The sequence below is a fragment of the Suncus etruscus genome, chromosome X (assembly GCF_024139225.1).
Source record: "Suncus etruscus isolate mSunEtr1 chromosome X, mSunEtr1.pri.cur, whole genome shotgun sequence".
Lineage (NCBI taxonomy): Eukaryota > Metazoa > Chordata > Mammalia > Eulipotyphla > Soricidae > Suncus > Suncus etruscus.
The window spans coordinates 55,926,678-55,942,688 of NC_064868.1; the positions used below are offsets into that span (position 1 = coordinate 55,926,678).

At 41.1% G+C, this 16,011-nt stretch overlaps 1 protein-coding gene and 1 pseudogene across 4 annotated transcripts in view; both read right to left on the minus strand.

Annotated features, from left to right (window-relative positions):
• HUWE1 (HECT, UBA and WWE domain containing E3 ubiquitin protein ligase 1) overlaps positions 1-13,285 on the minus strand; it is a 170,016-nt gene extending 156,731 nt beyond the window's left edge. For 3 of the 4 annotated variants that reach the window (XM_049767132.1, XM_049767131.1, XM_049767128.1), the window contains exons 1-3: positions 13,206-13,285; positions 12,917-13,009; positions 7,132-7,257 (exon numbers count right to left, since the gene is read on the minus strand). The gene's annotated coding sequence lies outside the window, so the exon portion shown is untranslated. The remainder of the gene's footprint in view (positions 1-7,131; positions 7,258-12,916; positions 13,010-13,205) is intronic. The other variant, XM_049767129.1, reaches the window with a different exon arrangement.
• A 292-nt stretch (positions 13,286-13,577) lies between these two features.
• LOC125998857 (diphosphoinositol polyphosphate phosphohydrolase 3-beta-like) overlaps positions 13,578-16,011 on the minus strand; it is a 63,050-nt pseudogene continuing 60,616 nt past the window's right edge.

The window sequence follows — 16,011 nt, forward strand, 5'->3', positions numbered from 1 at the left end:
TCGGCCAATTCCAAGTCTAGGGCAGAAAGGTAAAACAAAATGATCCTGGAACCCATCAAATAGCAAGAAAGCTTTCAGATTTTTTTCTTATCAAGAAAAAATATCAAGAACCAACTTTATGGTCCCACGAATCTGCTAGGAGTTGATTTCTGACCGCAGAGCCAGGAATAAACTATGAGTGCCGCCGGGTGTGGCCCCAAAACAAACAACAAATTAAAACAGCAAGGATTTGAAACCACCAACAAGTATTTAAATTACTTATTTTACAGATACATACATACAAAATTCTATTCAGAATGTCAGGAAACAAACTAACTCTGAAATAGCATTAAAATGAAAAAAATTAATCAAGCATTTATTCTATCCATCTTATATAAATTGTTATCACATAATCATGTATTCTAGTCAATGCATGAAAATGGCAGTATTAGACTTATAATTTTCAGTGAATGGATTTATACACTGGGCAGCAATGGCTGTTAACCCCCCCTTAGCAAAATGATAGAACATAATGAATGCTGCAAGTAAATACCGCCAGCATTATTCCTGCCAAAGGGAGTGACCCTGAATTTATCGTCTGTGGATACAAATGTCAATCTGGACCAGGATTTCAAGTCAGCCATGTTCAGTCTTTGAAAAACTCAACATCAAATGGTCTGAGGTTCTCAATAGATATATTGAAAAGGTAGAAAAGGATGATATACTTAAAAGACAAATTAGGTTTTAAAAACAAAGCAAAGACTAAAGATATAGCATAGGCATTTAGGTGCTTGCCTTGCAGTCAACTCTGGTTCAATTAGTAAGTTATTAACCTACAAATGTGTTTTAAATGGTTTTCCCTACCCCTTTCTAAAACAAAAGTAAAATACTGTAATAACATTCAAGCTGCATATACATGGCATGATTCTATTAGTATAAAATGTCCAGAACAGGCAAATCTTGAAACAAAAGAAAAGTGGTTGGCAAGGAATGGGCTAATTAGGAGAGAGTGGATTTATTACTAATGGGATCTAGGTTTCCTTTAAGGACAACAAAATTTTTCAGAAATTAATGAAGCAATGATTGTACACCTCTACACATAATAAAAACATTACACACTCTAAATGAATTGTATATTAGTTGTAAGTAAATATTAAGACACCTCAGTTTACTCAGGACATGTTTTAAAATAAGTACTGGTAAAGCCAGTGGTAGGGTGTTTGCCTTGCATGCGCCGACCGGGGACTGTGTGCAATCCCCAGCATCCCATATGGTCCCCGAAGCAACTTCTGAGCGCAGAGCAAGGAGTACTACCCCTGAGCACCCCTGAGTGTAGCCCAAAAAAGCAAAAAATAAATTAAATAAGGACTGGGGCATATCCCAAGATTCTGCTATTCCTATACTAGTTCTCAGTTGCTGCTTCTGTTGTAATGGAGACCACAATTTGAGAACCGCTACAATACAAGATTTCAAAACTGCTGTAAAGATGAAGGCAACTCTAATTAGCATGTGAGGAGTAAAGTATTTTACTTAGATATTTTACCAAGATAGTCCAGAATTTTTACTTATTTACTTAGATATTTTACCAAGATAGTCCAGAAAAAAAATTAAGACTCTATGCCAAGAAGTGATTGATTCCAATGTGCTTATGACCAACATTAGCATCTCCTGGAAATATTTTGGAAACACAAATATCCCTTCCAAATATATAGATTAAGAAATTCTGGGGCTAGAGATCATTAATCTGCATTTTAATAAGTCCTCTAAGTCATTGTGATATTCCCTAGTTTTAGAATAATTTTTCTAAACACTTTATAAACATTAGCTGAATAAATTCCCAAACTCTATCAAGTAGGTAAAATTACCAGTATCACTTTAATATCAAGAATAGAGCAGATTAAATAATTTGCATGAGATGATACAGCTAATAAAAAAGGAACCAGAAAATAAATCCAGGGGGATGACTCCAGAGCCCATGTAATAATACTTTTCACCTATAATAATCCAATCACAGAATACAATAAAAAATTAGTGTAAGGGCAAAAGATGCAGAAATCAAGTTGTATGGCTCACTGGGCCAGGAGGACAGTACAACAGGCTGTACAACTCGCTTTGCACACCCAGGTTCAATCTCTGGCATCCACATATGGCCCACTGAACCTTCCAGGAGTGATTCTGAGTGCAGGTCCAAGGTAAACCCTGAGGATCACCAGGTGTGGCTCAAAAAATAAAACGAGACAAAAAATAATTGCACGCCTCACACAAGCAAATAAACTAATCACAACCAATAATCAGAGTCACTAAAGCAATCTTCCAAAATTGTTCCCAAACATAAGCAAGAACCAAATACAATAAACCAAGTACTTCTAAAGCAATCAACTTTTAAAACTTCATTTGTAAAGTCAGTGACTCTGCAAACTCTAGTTGCTGTCAGAGAGAAAAGGAAAGGTTGTAGAATAAGTAGAAGAGAGTTATATTGATAGGGGGATGAGAAACAATGGTGGCAGATGCGAGGATATAAAATTGTGTAGCACTGTAAACCAAAGATAAAGCAAGAAAATTTATTTTAAGTAACTGGTTTATGGGGCCAGAGAGATAGCATGGAGGTAAGGCATTTTGCCTTGCATGCAGGAGGACGGTAGTTTGAATCCAGGCATCCCAAATGGTCCCCGAGCCTGCCAGGTGTGACCCCCCCCAAAAAAAACTGGTTTATGCTAAAAGGGTTATACATATTTATGTTCATATAATCTTTAAAATCTAAATCATTACAACAGATGGTCATTCTAGAAAATTTGTACTTCCCTGCTTTGGTGGTAGCTTTTATTAGCCATTAAAAAGGAAAATCAGGGGCTGGAGAGATAGCATGGAGGTAAGGCATTTGCCTTTCATGCAGAAGGTCATCGGTTCGAATCCCAGCGTCCCATATGGTCCCCTGTGCCTGCCAGGAGCAATTTCTGAGCATGGAGCCAGGAATAACCCCTGAGCACTGCTGGGTGTGACCCAAAAACCACAAAAAAAATAAAAAGGAAAATCATTTTCAATACCTAATATTATACAATAAAGATTTTGGGTTTGATGAATTTTCACATTCACCTATTCCTACTGGAAATACAGACTGAACTTATATACAAAGCCAATTTCCATTAGTGATAAATTTCTGAGAATCTAATACAAATTCCAACTTTTTATAAAACACTACGCTAAAGTCTTTAGATCATTCTACGTTAAGTTGCATAATAGAAAATTTTAAGCTAACTAAAAACTGAAAAAGCTCAGCTGTTGCTTACCCCAAACAAAACATACATGTTGTTTTACTCAATAGTCATTCCTTCAGTACCTGAAGGTATATAACCAGAAGACCAAGCTGATCAACAAGTATTTCAAGTTTTTAACAACTCAACTCCTATGACACAGCAAACAAGAGGCTTGCAAAGAATCTTCTGAGCTGAATTATCCTTGACATATAAATATCTGGCAATCAGTCATTCAAAGTCAGGCAATAAAGCAAATCACCAGAGCCCAAATACTTGTGACTATTAATCTAATAGTTAAAAGTGTAAAACACAGAGCTATAAATCATTTTAATCTAATAGCAAAAGAGGTAATAACATGGACTTTAAGGGAAAAATATTGTCGAAGCAACTAGATTTGGCATTTTAATACTTTAAAAACATGGCTAAAAATCTAACATAAGGGAATAGCATTTCCATTGTAATCTTGCTAATTTGGAGATAATAAATATTATAATAAATATGAATAAAATTGGAGATAATAAAAACAGCCTACCATACGCAAAGTTCTATTCCCCAAATCTACTTTTCCTAGTTTCACAAAATCAGGATAAGATTAGTGCAAATGACCTTGTTCAAGCTTCCTAACTACATCAAACTGGCATACAGGGATAATTATTATATCTAATATATTTAAATGTTTCTTTTTTGTTGAACTAATAGGCTAAACTGCAATTTTTTTTATTTCTGGGACACATTTGGCGATGCACAAGAGTTACTCCTGACTCTGCATTCAGAAATTACTCTGAGTAATTTCAGGCTCAGGTGGACCATATGAGATGGCAGGGATTGAACCCAGTCAGCTACGTGCAAACTCCATACATACTGTGCTCTCTCCAGCCCCCAATATTCAATTTTCAACTGGTGGTCTGATTCCTTCAGTAATGAACAAAGAACTGAAAAACCTGAACTCATAATCCATAGCATAATAATTCACATCATTATTTCATGTAAATACATCAAAAATTTTCATTCACAACCTCTACCCACTTTGCACCTTCAACTCTTTGTTTTTGGGGGGGTCACACCCGGTGGTTCTCAGGGGTTACTCCTGACTCTGTGCTCAGAAATCACTCCTGGCTGGGATTCGAACCACCATCCATCCTGAATCTGCTGTGTGCAAGGCAAACTCCCTATGCTGTATATCTCTCCGGCCTCTTGAAATAATTCTTATTTAAAAGTAGGCAAACCTGACCTTGCTATAAGCCCTGTAAGTCAAGCTTCCATTCTTAAATTTTGATCATGGAAGGGACATAAGCATATACCAGGATGGCGAATGATGCACAAAGGAAAGAAATTAACAGCTTAAAAATTAAGCTGGGGCAGAGGAATCATTTCCAGAAGAAATAAACTGGGGGAAAAAACAACAGAAAGTGTTTCTTTTTTGTTGAACTAATTTGAACTAATTTGTTGAACTAATAGGCTAAACTGCAATTCTTTTTTATTTTTGGGACAGATCTGGTGATGCACAAGGGTTACTCCTGGTGTGTGCAACAGCTGAAAATCAGCAGTTCTTAAAAACTGCTGTTATTGCATTTCAAAAATTCTATTACTAAGTTAAATAGCTTAGACACTGTGGGTCAGAGCAGCTGAGAAATAATCAGCTGAGAAAAAAGGTTTAAAATTAGAACATTATAATTTTAAACATTATATATATATATATCCTTTTGGTTTTTGGGCCACACCTGGCAGTGCTCAGGGGTTACTCCTGGCTCTATGCTCAGAAATCACCCCTGGCAGGCTCAAGGGACCATTTATGGGATGCTGGGATTTGAACCACCGTCCTTCTGCATGAAAGGCAAACGCCTTACCTCCATGCTATCTCTCCAGCCCCAAATATTATATTTTTTAAAAGTTACAAAAAATATGGGGCCAGAGTGGTGGCACAAGTTGTAGGGTATCTGCCTTGCACCCGCTAGCCTAGGATGGACTGCAGTTCAATTTCCCATCATCCCATATGGTCCTCTAAGCCAAAAGCGATTTCTGAGCACATTGCCAAGAGTAACCCCAGAGTGTAAATGGTGTGGCCCAAAAAACAAAACAAATAAAAAACAATAATAATAATAAAATAATGAAATAAAAACTAAGCTAAGAAAATTGAAATAATAATGAAATACCCAGAAAAAACACTCAGGTCATTACCTAGTTTTATCATTATATCATGATAATATAACATCATGATATTATATTATCATGGTATTATGTAATATATATTATTTTCACGTGAAACCTAAGTTGGGCCAAAACTTAAATGTTTTATACTAATTTCAAACTGCCACAGACAAAAAGTCCATGACTTTTTTGGATTGAGTGCCTGTCTGGGCCAGCAACATCAACTAAAATTGGAATATGGCAGATTACTGCCATTGTTCTATTATAATGGGGCTTCAAAGGTCTTTGATTTAGTCAGAATAGTTTAGCTACTCCAAAAGTCATCTAATCAACAAATGGGGGCTAGGAAAATCTAGGATAATTTCGTCAACAATCAGAATAAAAAAGAAAAAACAATGGTTACCGGCAAATTAAAATAGGTTTAAGACGGGCTGGAGCAATAGCACAGTGGTAAGGCATTTATTTGCCTTGCACGCGGCCAACACAGGACGGATCATGGTTCAAATCCCGGCATCCCATATGGTCCCCGAGCCTGCCAGGAGCAACTTCTGAGCACAGAGCCAGGAGTTAACTCCTGAGTGCTGCTGGCTGTGGCCTAAAAACCAATAAATAAATAAATAAATAAATTTAAGAGCCTTATCAAACCTCCATTGTGATAATTAGATTTTCTTTGGATCCTGATTCAAACAAGATATAAAGTTTTAAACATCAGATTCATACTTGACATTTTAAAAATCACCACTAATTTCTTTGAGATAATAGAGATTTTGAAGTATTTTGGCCACACCCAGTTACTGCCGGATGGAGGACTAAAACTGTGCTAGGCTGGATTAAACCTGGGGTCCTACACACAAAGCATGTACTCTAAACCCTTTGAACTAACTCCCTGACTGTGATAATGGTTTGACTGTTTATAGACTTCTAGCTTTTGGAGATAAAACGATTATACAAATCAAAATAACAGCAAGAGTTTATTTGAAAATAATATAGGAAATAAAGATTAGCAGGCAAAAACAAATCAAATAGAAATGGCTGCCAAGTCTTAACTGTTAAAAGCTGATGATGGACACATGAAGGTATCTAATTCTTGGGTGCTTATTTCGTAACCTTTTTTAGGGGGTTTGGGCCACACCCTATGACGTTCAGGGGCTACTCCTGGCTATGCGCTCAGAAATCATTCCTGGCTTGGGGGACCATATGGGACACTGGGGGGACTGAACCACGGTCCAATCTAGGCTCGCGCGCACAAGGAAGATGCCTTACAGCTTGCACTACCATTCCGGCCCCATATTTTTTGTAACTTTTAAAATATATTTGCTAGATGTACTATCTTGAAATTTTTATTTTGTTTGTTTTTTGTTTGGGCAGTCATACCCGGCAGTGCTCAGGGGTTACTCCAGGCTCTGCTCTTCAGAATTTGCTCCTGGCAAGCTCTGGGATGGTATGAATGCCGGGAATCAAACCCAGATCAGTTTGCCTGTGCAAGACAAATGCCCTACCACTGTGCTATACTTCCGGCCCAGCACAGAGTGATTTAAAAAAAATTATGTGTAGATAGCATCTAGTTTAATTCAGCCACGAACTCCATTTAAATGCAGTAAGCAAAAAAAAATGCAGTAAGCAAGCAATGCTTTTATAGACCTAGACAATGGAAGACATCAAAGTATTTTAATTATAGAATGGTAAGAGACAACCCCCAGTCTCCATATCAAAAAATAAAATATACCTTCAAAGATCTATAAAAACTAACCTAAAATCACAGCCAATCATACTCATCCTGGTGGGAAATTCCAACACTTCAACAGCTTCCTGAACCTTCTAAAAATTTGGTCTGCTGGTTCCTCTGAAGTTCACTTTGCTCAGAGTGTTGGTAGACCTACAAAAAGGGAGGATAGAAAGGTAGGACACAGGGAAGAGATATACATTTATTAGGATGGAAGGGAATTAGTCATTATATCAATGTTCGACCATATCCATTATTATTTCTTAGTCAGCAGTAATCACATACCAATTTGCATTTTAGGGCCTACTTTAAATAGTAACAAGAATTCAGAAAGAGCTAAAACAATTATTCTGAAGTTTAGACAACACCCTTTTTAAAAACTTATCAGTTCTCAATCCAGATGAAATAAAAGATACACTAATTTTCTATTTATACACAATTTCATAAACTCACTGTATACTGAAGCACTAAACATTTTTGTGAAAAATGCACACAAACATTATTTCCACCTTCAGATATGTTTTTTGGCCATAGCTGGAGACAAATATTAAACACCTTGGAAACTCAGGTTGAACTCTGCCACTGAATCTTAGGCAAAGTTTTTAACTAATATTGCCACTCCCCTTCTCAGATATCTAAATTATATCTTTTAGGTAATACCTAGATCATTCCCAGATTTATTCTAGAGTTAAGTTCATGCTTAATCTTTGGTCACTGTGTTACCCACTGTAGATAACAGTATTTCTCAAGTAGGGGCCATATGCCCCCCCAGTATATCCCAAGATGGAAGCAAGTGGTCACATAATGGGAGGGAGAGGTAAATGCACAAGAGTGAAGAACCAACTGGTAGGATGGGGACAGAATGCATGGGAAAGAAATAAGTCCAGAAGGGGCCATAGTAGGAAAAAGAAACACGGGTAAGGTATTTCTGAAGGCAAATTCTCAAATCTTAAATTAACCTCCTGACCTCCACTGAATAAGGGGAAAATTCTATCACTGCAAAACACTTCAAACTATAAAATAAATCCTAAAGTTAGTATCCACATACATTTTTCATCCAAGATAAACTTTCCATAATCATATCCCTATTTCAAACTACATCATTCATACAATCAAGGAAATTAGAAAGCAGGTCCTCACACTGGTCTAATGAAAATATTCAACAGTAAGGAATAGTGAATAGCAAGTTAGGAATACTCATTTAATATCTAGGATTATAAAATATAAAATGGCAAAAACACAACAGCAGGTATTCAAGAACAGTAATTCCCTCAAAAGCCTAGGTATACTTAAAAATCCTTTCTTGTCATTGCCCTTCTCAAGGAAGGTTAACTAGCAGATTCCCAGATGCAACTAAAGAACCAAAAAAAGGACAGTGAAAAGCTGAAAGTTCCCTTTATTTTTATCAAAGTATGCCACCAAATGGTACTACTATAATAGGGCAAAAGTCAGGACTGCCCTCAAAAAAATCCAAACAAGTAGACAAGGGTCCTGTGGTACCCAACCACAGAACAGCTGGGTGTAGGAACACTATAACTGGTGCTCATTTCAGGATATTTGTTCTGCACTGAAATTCCTAAAATAAGGAAGGTTAGGAGTGTGTAGCACTCTCTCAGGATCAGAACTGCACACTATAGAGCCTAAAAGGAAAAAGGGGGAGAGGGGAAGAGAGGGAGGAGGAAGGATGAGAGAGAAAATCAAATATCATGAACCACAGAGATAAGAGGGAAATATCTAGACTGGCCTTAAAATGTACTAAAATGGAGCTAAGGAAAAATCTTTTCCAATTCATAAACTAGCAAGACGCCAACGTATTCTTACATCTAAATAACCACAATTTATTGTTGTCTAGCAATAAGCCACACACTTTACAAACTAATTTTAGCAAATAAAATATAATGCTAAAAAAACATAATTGAAAATTCACACAAGGCTACAAGTTTGATGTGAATACAAAGCACAAACCCTTGACAGGGAAATATCCATCTCCCCTCAATCTATGACACACCTAAGCTGAAAGTAAACAATGCAGAACATGTAACCTAAAAATGTCAGGGACTTGAGTGGCTATAGAGGTGGTGGTATGAGGGGGGACAAATAAAAGAGCAACTGAGCAAAGATCAGGAGGTCCTGAATCAAAGTTGTTGTCTAGTACCATGAGTGGGGAATAGTCTGACAGAAGGGTAATATCTTCTCTGTAAGATGGAATAAGAGCATGGCTAAGGACAAAAGATAAATAAGCGTGTATGGGTGGGTTAGCAGCAAAGAGATGTCCACAGACCAGTAGGAGAAAACTCCAGAGCAGGCAGGGATAGTTACCCAACTTGAAGAAGTGAGACTGGGTTTTCCTGAATGGCTGATGAGGAAAAAGGATAAAGTTAGTTTACTGAAGTTTTATCTTCTACAGCCTTTTCAATATCTTATTGGGGCGGGGGTAGTACAAAAAAAGGCTCCAATAATGAAGAGACAGCAGTCATCCAACCACCAGCCAATTCATTGCTCTGCCTAAAAATCTTCCAAGCAACAGAGTTGGACCAATCCTCGCTCCCATCTTAGAAAAGTGAAATAAACACAGGGCTCAGGAAAGCTTGTATTTACTGTCTGCGTCAAGCGTTTGGTGGAAGAGGGAGCTCAGTGGGTAGGGTCTGGAGCCGAGCTCTTCCTTAGAAGTCATTCGTTCCAGCCTTACCGAGGCGCTTCAAATAGGATAGAACTAGGTAAATATCAAAGCTCGAACCCCGGAAGAAAGCTATTTTCAATAAAGAGCTGAAGTCGATCTGGTCTCCAAGAAAATCGAGGAGGCTCGTTTGCGCCACGACAGGGATGGAAGACTGAGGTGGAAGCGCAGGAGCAGACCAACCTGTCGTCTTTGGATGGCCCCTTCCACGGAGCCCAGGAGAGTCGCCGACCTCGCTCCCAAGCACTCGGCACTCACGCCCCTCACCCTTCCCAACCCGCCCACTGCGGCGCAGCAACGGAGGCGTAGACGAATTGGCGGGGCGAAGGCCCACACGCGGCGCAGGCCCGGGAAATGGTGCTGCTCAGCCCACCGAGATACAGGCTGCTCTTCGCCTCGCCTGCATGCAGTCGCGTCCCCCGCGTTTCGGCAGCGTCAGCCCCTTCACGCCGGCTACCTGTGAGGCGTCACAAACGTGGGCGGCCCCGGCTCAGTCCCGGGTCCGGCCCGAACAAACAGCAGGTTCCGCCGCCATCTTAACAGCAGGCGGACCGACCCTAGTCACTGCCCCCCCCAGCTCCGCCACAGCCAACAAATCCCACGAGTACGTCAGCCCGCTCCCGCGAGAACTCACGACTAAGAACAGGATGAGCTGGCCGACAGCTCCCCTCGCTGCCCCAGGGGGCCCCGACCTGCAGCCCCCTGCACGCGCCGCGCCAGAACCTACGGGGTGGCCCCAGCCGAAGCACGATTCTTCCCGGACCCCTCCTCCGTCCCAAAGCGAAGCCACTCCGCTCCCGTCAGCGCTAAGCTGAGTGAAAAGCAAATGACGCACGAAACACGGAGGGGTGGAGCCAAAGTGCAGCCGCCAGTCCCGAAAACGCCTTGACAACTATCGCGATACCAGCCTTCAGCCTCGACGAGACCTGAGAAATCACCGCAGGATGCTGCCCGCGCCTTGCCTGGAGGAAACGCGAGTTCTCGCGAGATCTAAGGCCCACTCCTAAAAAGGAGAAAGGCGGTGCTTGGCGAAAATGACTGAGACTTTTTCGGGGGAAGGGAGGAAGCTCCGGTCCTGCAGGGATCTCGCCAACCACGAGGTTTCCAACCCACTGCGGAGCTTGCTGCCAAACCTCGCGATGACACAGCTCAGCGCCAAATCTCGGCCATGTCCTGAAAACTGCCTACGCCCCCATCTAAGGTGTCTGTCTAGCTAGCTTAGTGCTGGAGGAAAATTTTTAAAAGGCAACCTGTTTCTTTTCACGCTTCCAACCATAGCTAGATCAGACAAACTCCATTTTACAGGACAAGTAAGGGGTCTCCCATTGTTACCTGCTCCCAGGAATCATTCTCCACTAACATAAAAGATGCTCTAGATAACAATAAGTACACAAATGAAATTAAAGCCATGACATAACATCTGCGCACATTAGGTCGGTAAAGAAATGAAGACATAATATCTAGACTCCATCTCGTCGCACTGCAGGCTAACTTGATTCATCTAACAAAAACGCTCATCTCATTACTTCTAGATACAAAGCCACTAATTTTAACGTCTTAGGCAGAACCCAAACATTCAATAAAGTATTTTTCTCTGAACAAAGGAGTCTGCCCTTAAAGGAAAATTTCCAAAATGCTTCCTAGAAGTGATGGGTGTGTGTTATGTGTGTGAGTCTGTGTGTGTGTGTGTGTGTGTGAGAGGAGGGGGAGAGAGAGGGGGGGAGAGAGAGGGGGGGAGAGGGAGAGAGAGAGAGAGAGAGAGAGAGAGAGAGAGAGAGAGAGAGAGAGAGAGAGAGAGAGAGAGAGAGAGAGAGAGAGAGAGAGAGAGAGCACGCGCTCGTGTGCAAGCTTGTTTTTAATATGGCAGTTTTTCTACGAAGAGCAAAAATGTTTCTCAAGAAAAACCTTGCTGGGCTTTTCTATTGATACATTGTTTCTGTGCATTCTGATGTAAATATCGCTCCTACAGAGAACATTTCAATACAATGCAAATACCTTTATCTTATCTTTTAATCATCCTTGTTTCCTGGGTGAACTTTAGAACCATATTAAGACCTAAAAACTAGATCTATTTATTGAAATTGTATCAATTGTATAAATTGTATCATTTGTATAAATCAGCACCGGATAAATGGACATCACTACAAAACTGAGTTGCTTATGTGGAAGCATGATATTCCTTTCCCCATGCACGCAAATACCCTTTATTATAGTCCTTAGTAAAGTTCCGTGCTTTATTTCTAGATATTTTGTTTATTTTTTCTTTGTATTGCGAGTGGGGATTTTTATTATTAAAAATACTAAATGCTTATTGCTTATAAGACTTGATATCTGCCTTTTACGTGTACAATTACTTATTTTTATTTTCGATTTCACAAGCAATCAGAAATGCAGATAAATCATTATTTGCTTTTCAACTGCTCCAATTACAAAGATTTATAATTCGTGTTAGCTCTACTTGTGGAAAATGAGTACTCAACAACATAAAATAGTGTAAATAAGTACAGCCTTTTAGGAAGGCAATTTGGACAAAAATGTCAAAATTCAAAATGCATATACACTTTCTAACTATTTCTAATCCCAGAATGTATCCTCCAAAACACACATGTGCAGGAAACATATCTACAAACCCATTCATTATTGCTTTGCTTGTCATAGTCCCCTCCTCCGCAAAAAGGAAGCAAGCTAATGCCCATCCAACGGAAATTATTCGATACATTTCATAAAATTATAAAATACAGCTGCTTCTGAGGAACATTAGATTACTGGTATGGAACGATCTACATAACATAAATTTAAAAAAAATAGGCTGAAATAAATGTGTTTGGCATCATTTAGGGGTGTGGGTGGGGGGGGGGTGTGCGCAATGCCTAGTATTACCCGCGCAACGGAGCCATTTAGGTGTGTGTGTCTACGCGCGCGCGAGTGTATGTGTGCGCGTGTGTGCATGTGCGTGTGTGTGCGCGCGCGCGTGTATATGTGTTTGTGTAATGCCTAGTAGTTTACCCGCGAAGCCGGCCCGCCCCTCACCTTTCCCCTCCTCGGAGGCCTCCCTCTTTGAACCCGGGTACGAAATGCTGAACACCGGCCTCTAGTCCCTCTCTAGGGGCACTTGGCCATGACGAATGCAGGTACCTCGCATCCCCACAGTCGGCCGATCTCTCCCGTTGCGCTGACCGCCGCCACCGGCCCGAAATGCAGCTAGCTCTCGGCAGGCACCGGCGAAGCCTGGGGGAGGGGACAGAGGCGGGGTTGGGGGGGGTGACTGGGACAGGCCGCAAGCCCCCCATCCAGACTGGCTCAGGCCGCCCCCACCGCGCCTCCCCTCGGGGTCCCGGCAAAACCACCCCCAGCGCGGAACCGTCGACCGGCGGGACAGCAGAGCCTGCTACCCCCCCTCCCCAGCCCGCAGGACCACGCTAACCTTAGCGGCAATCGCTCCAGCGGGGCCCGCAGGATCGCGCCGTATTCATGGCCCAGCTTCAGCCCAGGTCCCCTAGCCAGCCCTCCGCCCTCCGAGGAAAACCTGCCCCTCAGGCTGTCTTCACATTGGATCTGAGACTCCGCCCCCGTTGCAGAAGGCCCGCCCCTGCCCCTGGGGAGGGCGCTCCCTCGGCCGTGCCGCCGGGCTCCTACGTAGGGGACCCGCTCGAGCTGCTCTCGCCGTGCGCGCGGCAAACCCACCCCCGGCCGAGGGCACAGTCGCTAAGGAACTGGGAAGTCGAGCGGTGGCATCACGTCACCACTAAAGGGTGACGTGATGGGATTTGATATACCCTGAAAATTAACCAGCTGCCTAGTGAGGAATGGGGGTACCGAGGGCTAGCAGGTCTGTGGTGTGGAGAGCTGAAGACGACTGGGTGCCACCCTTTAGAACTCTCACTTCGGGCACAGAGCACGCCCTTGATAAACGTTCTCGCTTTGTTTTTCTCCCAGCATTATTTGGGGCGGCTGTGCAAGTGTCCAGGAGATTTTATATGATCCTGCAGCTGTGAATACAAAAGAGGAGATAATAGCGCGAACTAGATAAGCTCTGCTCTGTCTGGGATGCATGATGAATTTGGCCTGTGAGAAAAGCGACGTTTTACTTGCAACTAGAGATAAGGTTTTGGTTTTGGACACTGTTTCTTCAGTATTTAAGATAGAAAGATGACCAAAGCATTACCCAACATTTTCTTGTTACTCTAATTGTAATTATATCTGCCCAGTTTGAATTTTTACCCTCTAGAGCCCAGGAACTGAGAATCTAAGAAACATATATGTTTGCCCAGCAAGTATATATTTGCACATATATTTTCACTTATAATCTCAGTACTATGGAGGACCCTTAATCGATCAGCTAAATATTCTCGAAATCTTATTTTAATGGGTGAATGTAATTTCATTGTACTACAAATTATTTTAAAACCAAATTTCTATATATTAGGCCCTTATATATATCTTACTGCATTTCCATGAATTTCCACTGTTAATTCTAGGCCTGAGAAAGTATAGTTCTCCAACTGCTAATTCTAAAATCCCAATACTCCACAGCCCTCATTTTAATTTCAGTCTGCAGAAATTTTTGTTGTTGAGAACTCCATTTATAATCCCAATTCTAGCCAATATTTCCTTCACACACAAACACTATAGCTATTATTTTTTATTTTAAAATATTAAGAAAACATAGAAAATAATAAAGAAAATACCAAAGAAAAGAAAAACTGCCAAAATGCCAACTAAAGAGGGCCACTTCTACTGTTTTACTCTTATGTTCTCAGCCTTTTTATGTCTTACTATGTATTTATAGTTCTAAAAACTATAGTGGATTATGTAATAATACAATGAATACTTGATATATTATTAAATATTTTTATAACTTTCTTCATAAACTTCAACTTTATGTGATTTTTATTTTTAGTTTTGCACCACACTTGCTAGTACTCAGGACTTACTCTTGACTCTGCTCCAGGAATCATTCCTGAAGGTGTTCAGGAGACCATAAGGTGTTCTAGGATCAAACCAGGGTCAGCCCTATGCAGTTCAAATACCTTAACCCTGGTGCTGTTTCTCTGGCCCCTTAATTGTAAATTTAGCAATGCGACAGCACATTAGGCACTTACCTTGCTCTCCACTAACTCAGGTTCATTCCCTAGCACCTCAAGCCTGCCAGGAGTAATCCCTAAACAGAGGCAGGAATAAACACTGAACATAGCTATATGTGGCACTAAAACTGTAATTTTTATTTTATTTTTTACAATAATTTTTATTTTGACCAAAGTGGATTACCGTATTTTCCGGCGTATAAGACGACTTTTGAAACTAAAAAAAAAAAAAGTCAACCGAGAATCGGGGTCGTCTTATAGGCCGAGTATATCCCGAAAAATGTTTCAATATGTCGATAACTGACACCACCAGGGAATTGCCAAAAAAGGTGCCTATGATAAGGGACCAATCACTGCCAGGCTGCTCGGACCGCCTCTCTAACTCAGCCAATCCAAGCAGGCTTTTTATGCATGCAAACTAGACAATGTTCTGGACCCGAATCTACACTGTAAAAAGCCTGCTCTGATTGGCCAGAGTCAGAGAGGAAGTCTATTACAGTATAACCTTTGAATCTTTGCTTGTTGTGATTGGCTCACTGTGGTACATACAGTTGCAACACAGGAATGTTCTGTCCCATACAGCGAATATAGGCCTAAACCCATGTTTTAACTGTAAAATTAGGGGGTCGTCTTATACGCCGGAAAATACGGTACATACCTTTCACAGTAATATTTTAGGTACATATTGACATTGAATCAGGGAATTCCCACCACCACAGTTGTCCTCCCTCCACCTCTGTTTCCAGCATGCGTCCCATACTCCTCTCCCTTACCCCCCCCCACCCCAGGCTGCTAGTATAAGTGTGTCCCCCTCTGTGTCTAGCTTGTAGCTTGAGTATCGATCTGTTGTCGTAAAACTGTAATTTTTAATTATTTTAAAATAAGTTTCTGGGGTCGGCGAGATGGCACAGCGGTAGCGCATTTGTCTTGCACATGGCTGACCCAGGACGGACCTCGGTTTGATCCCCCAGCGCCCCATATGATCCCCCAAGCCAGGAGCGATTTCTGAGCACAGAGCCAGGACTAACCCCTGAGCATCACTGGGTGTAGCCCAAAAAATCAATATAAAATAAAATAAGTTTCTTTAGGGGCCGGAATGACAGCACAGTGGTATGGTGTTTACCTTGCACTTGACCAACCCGACAT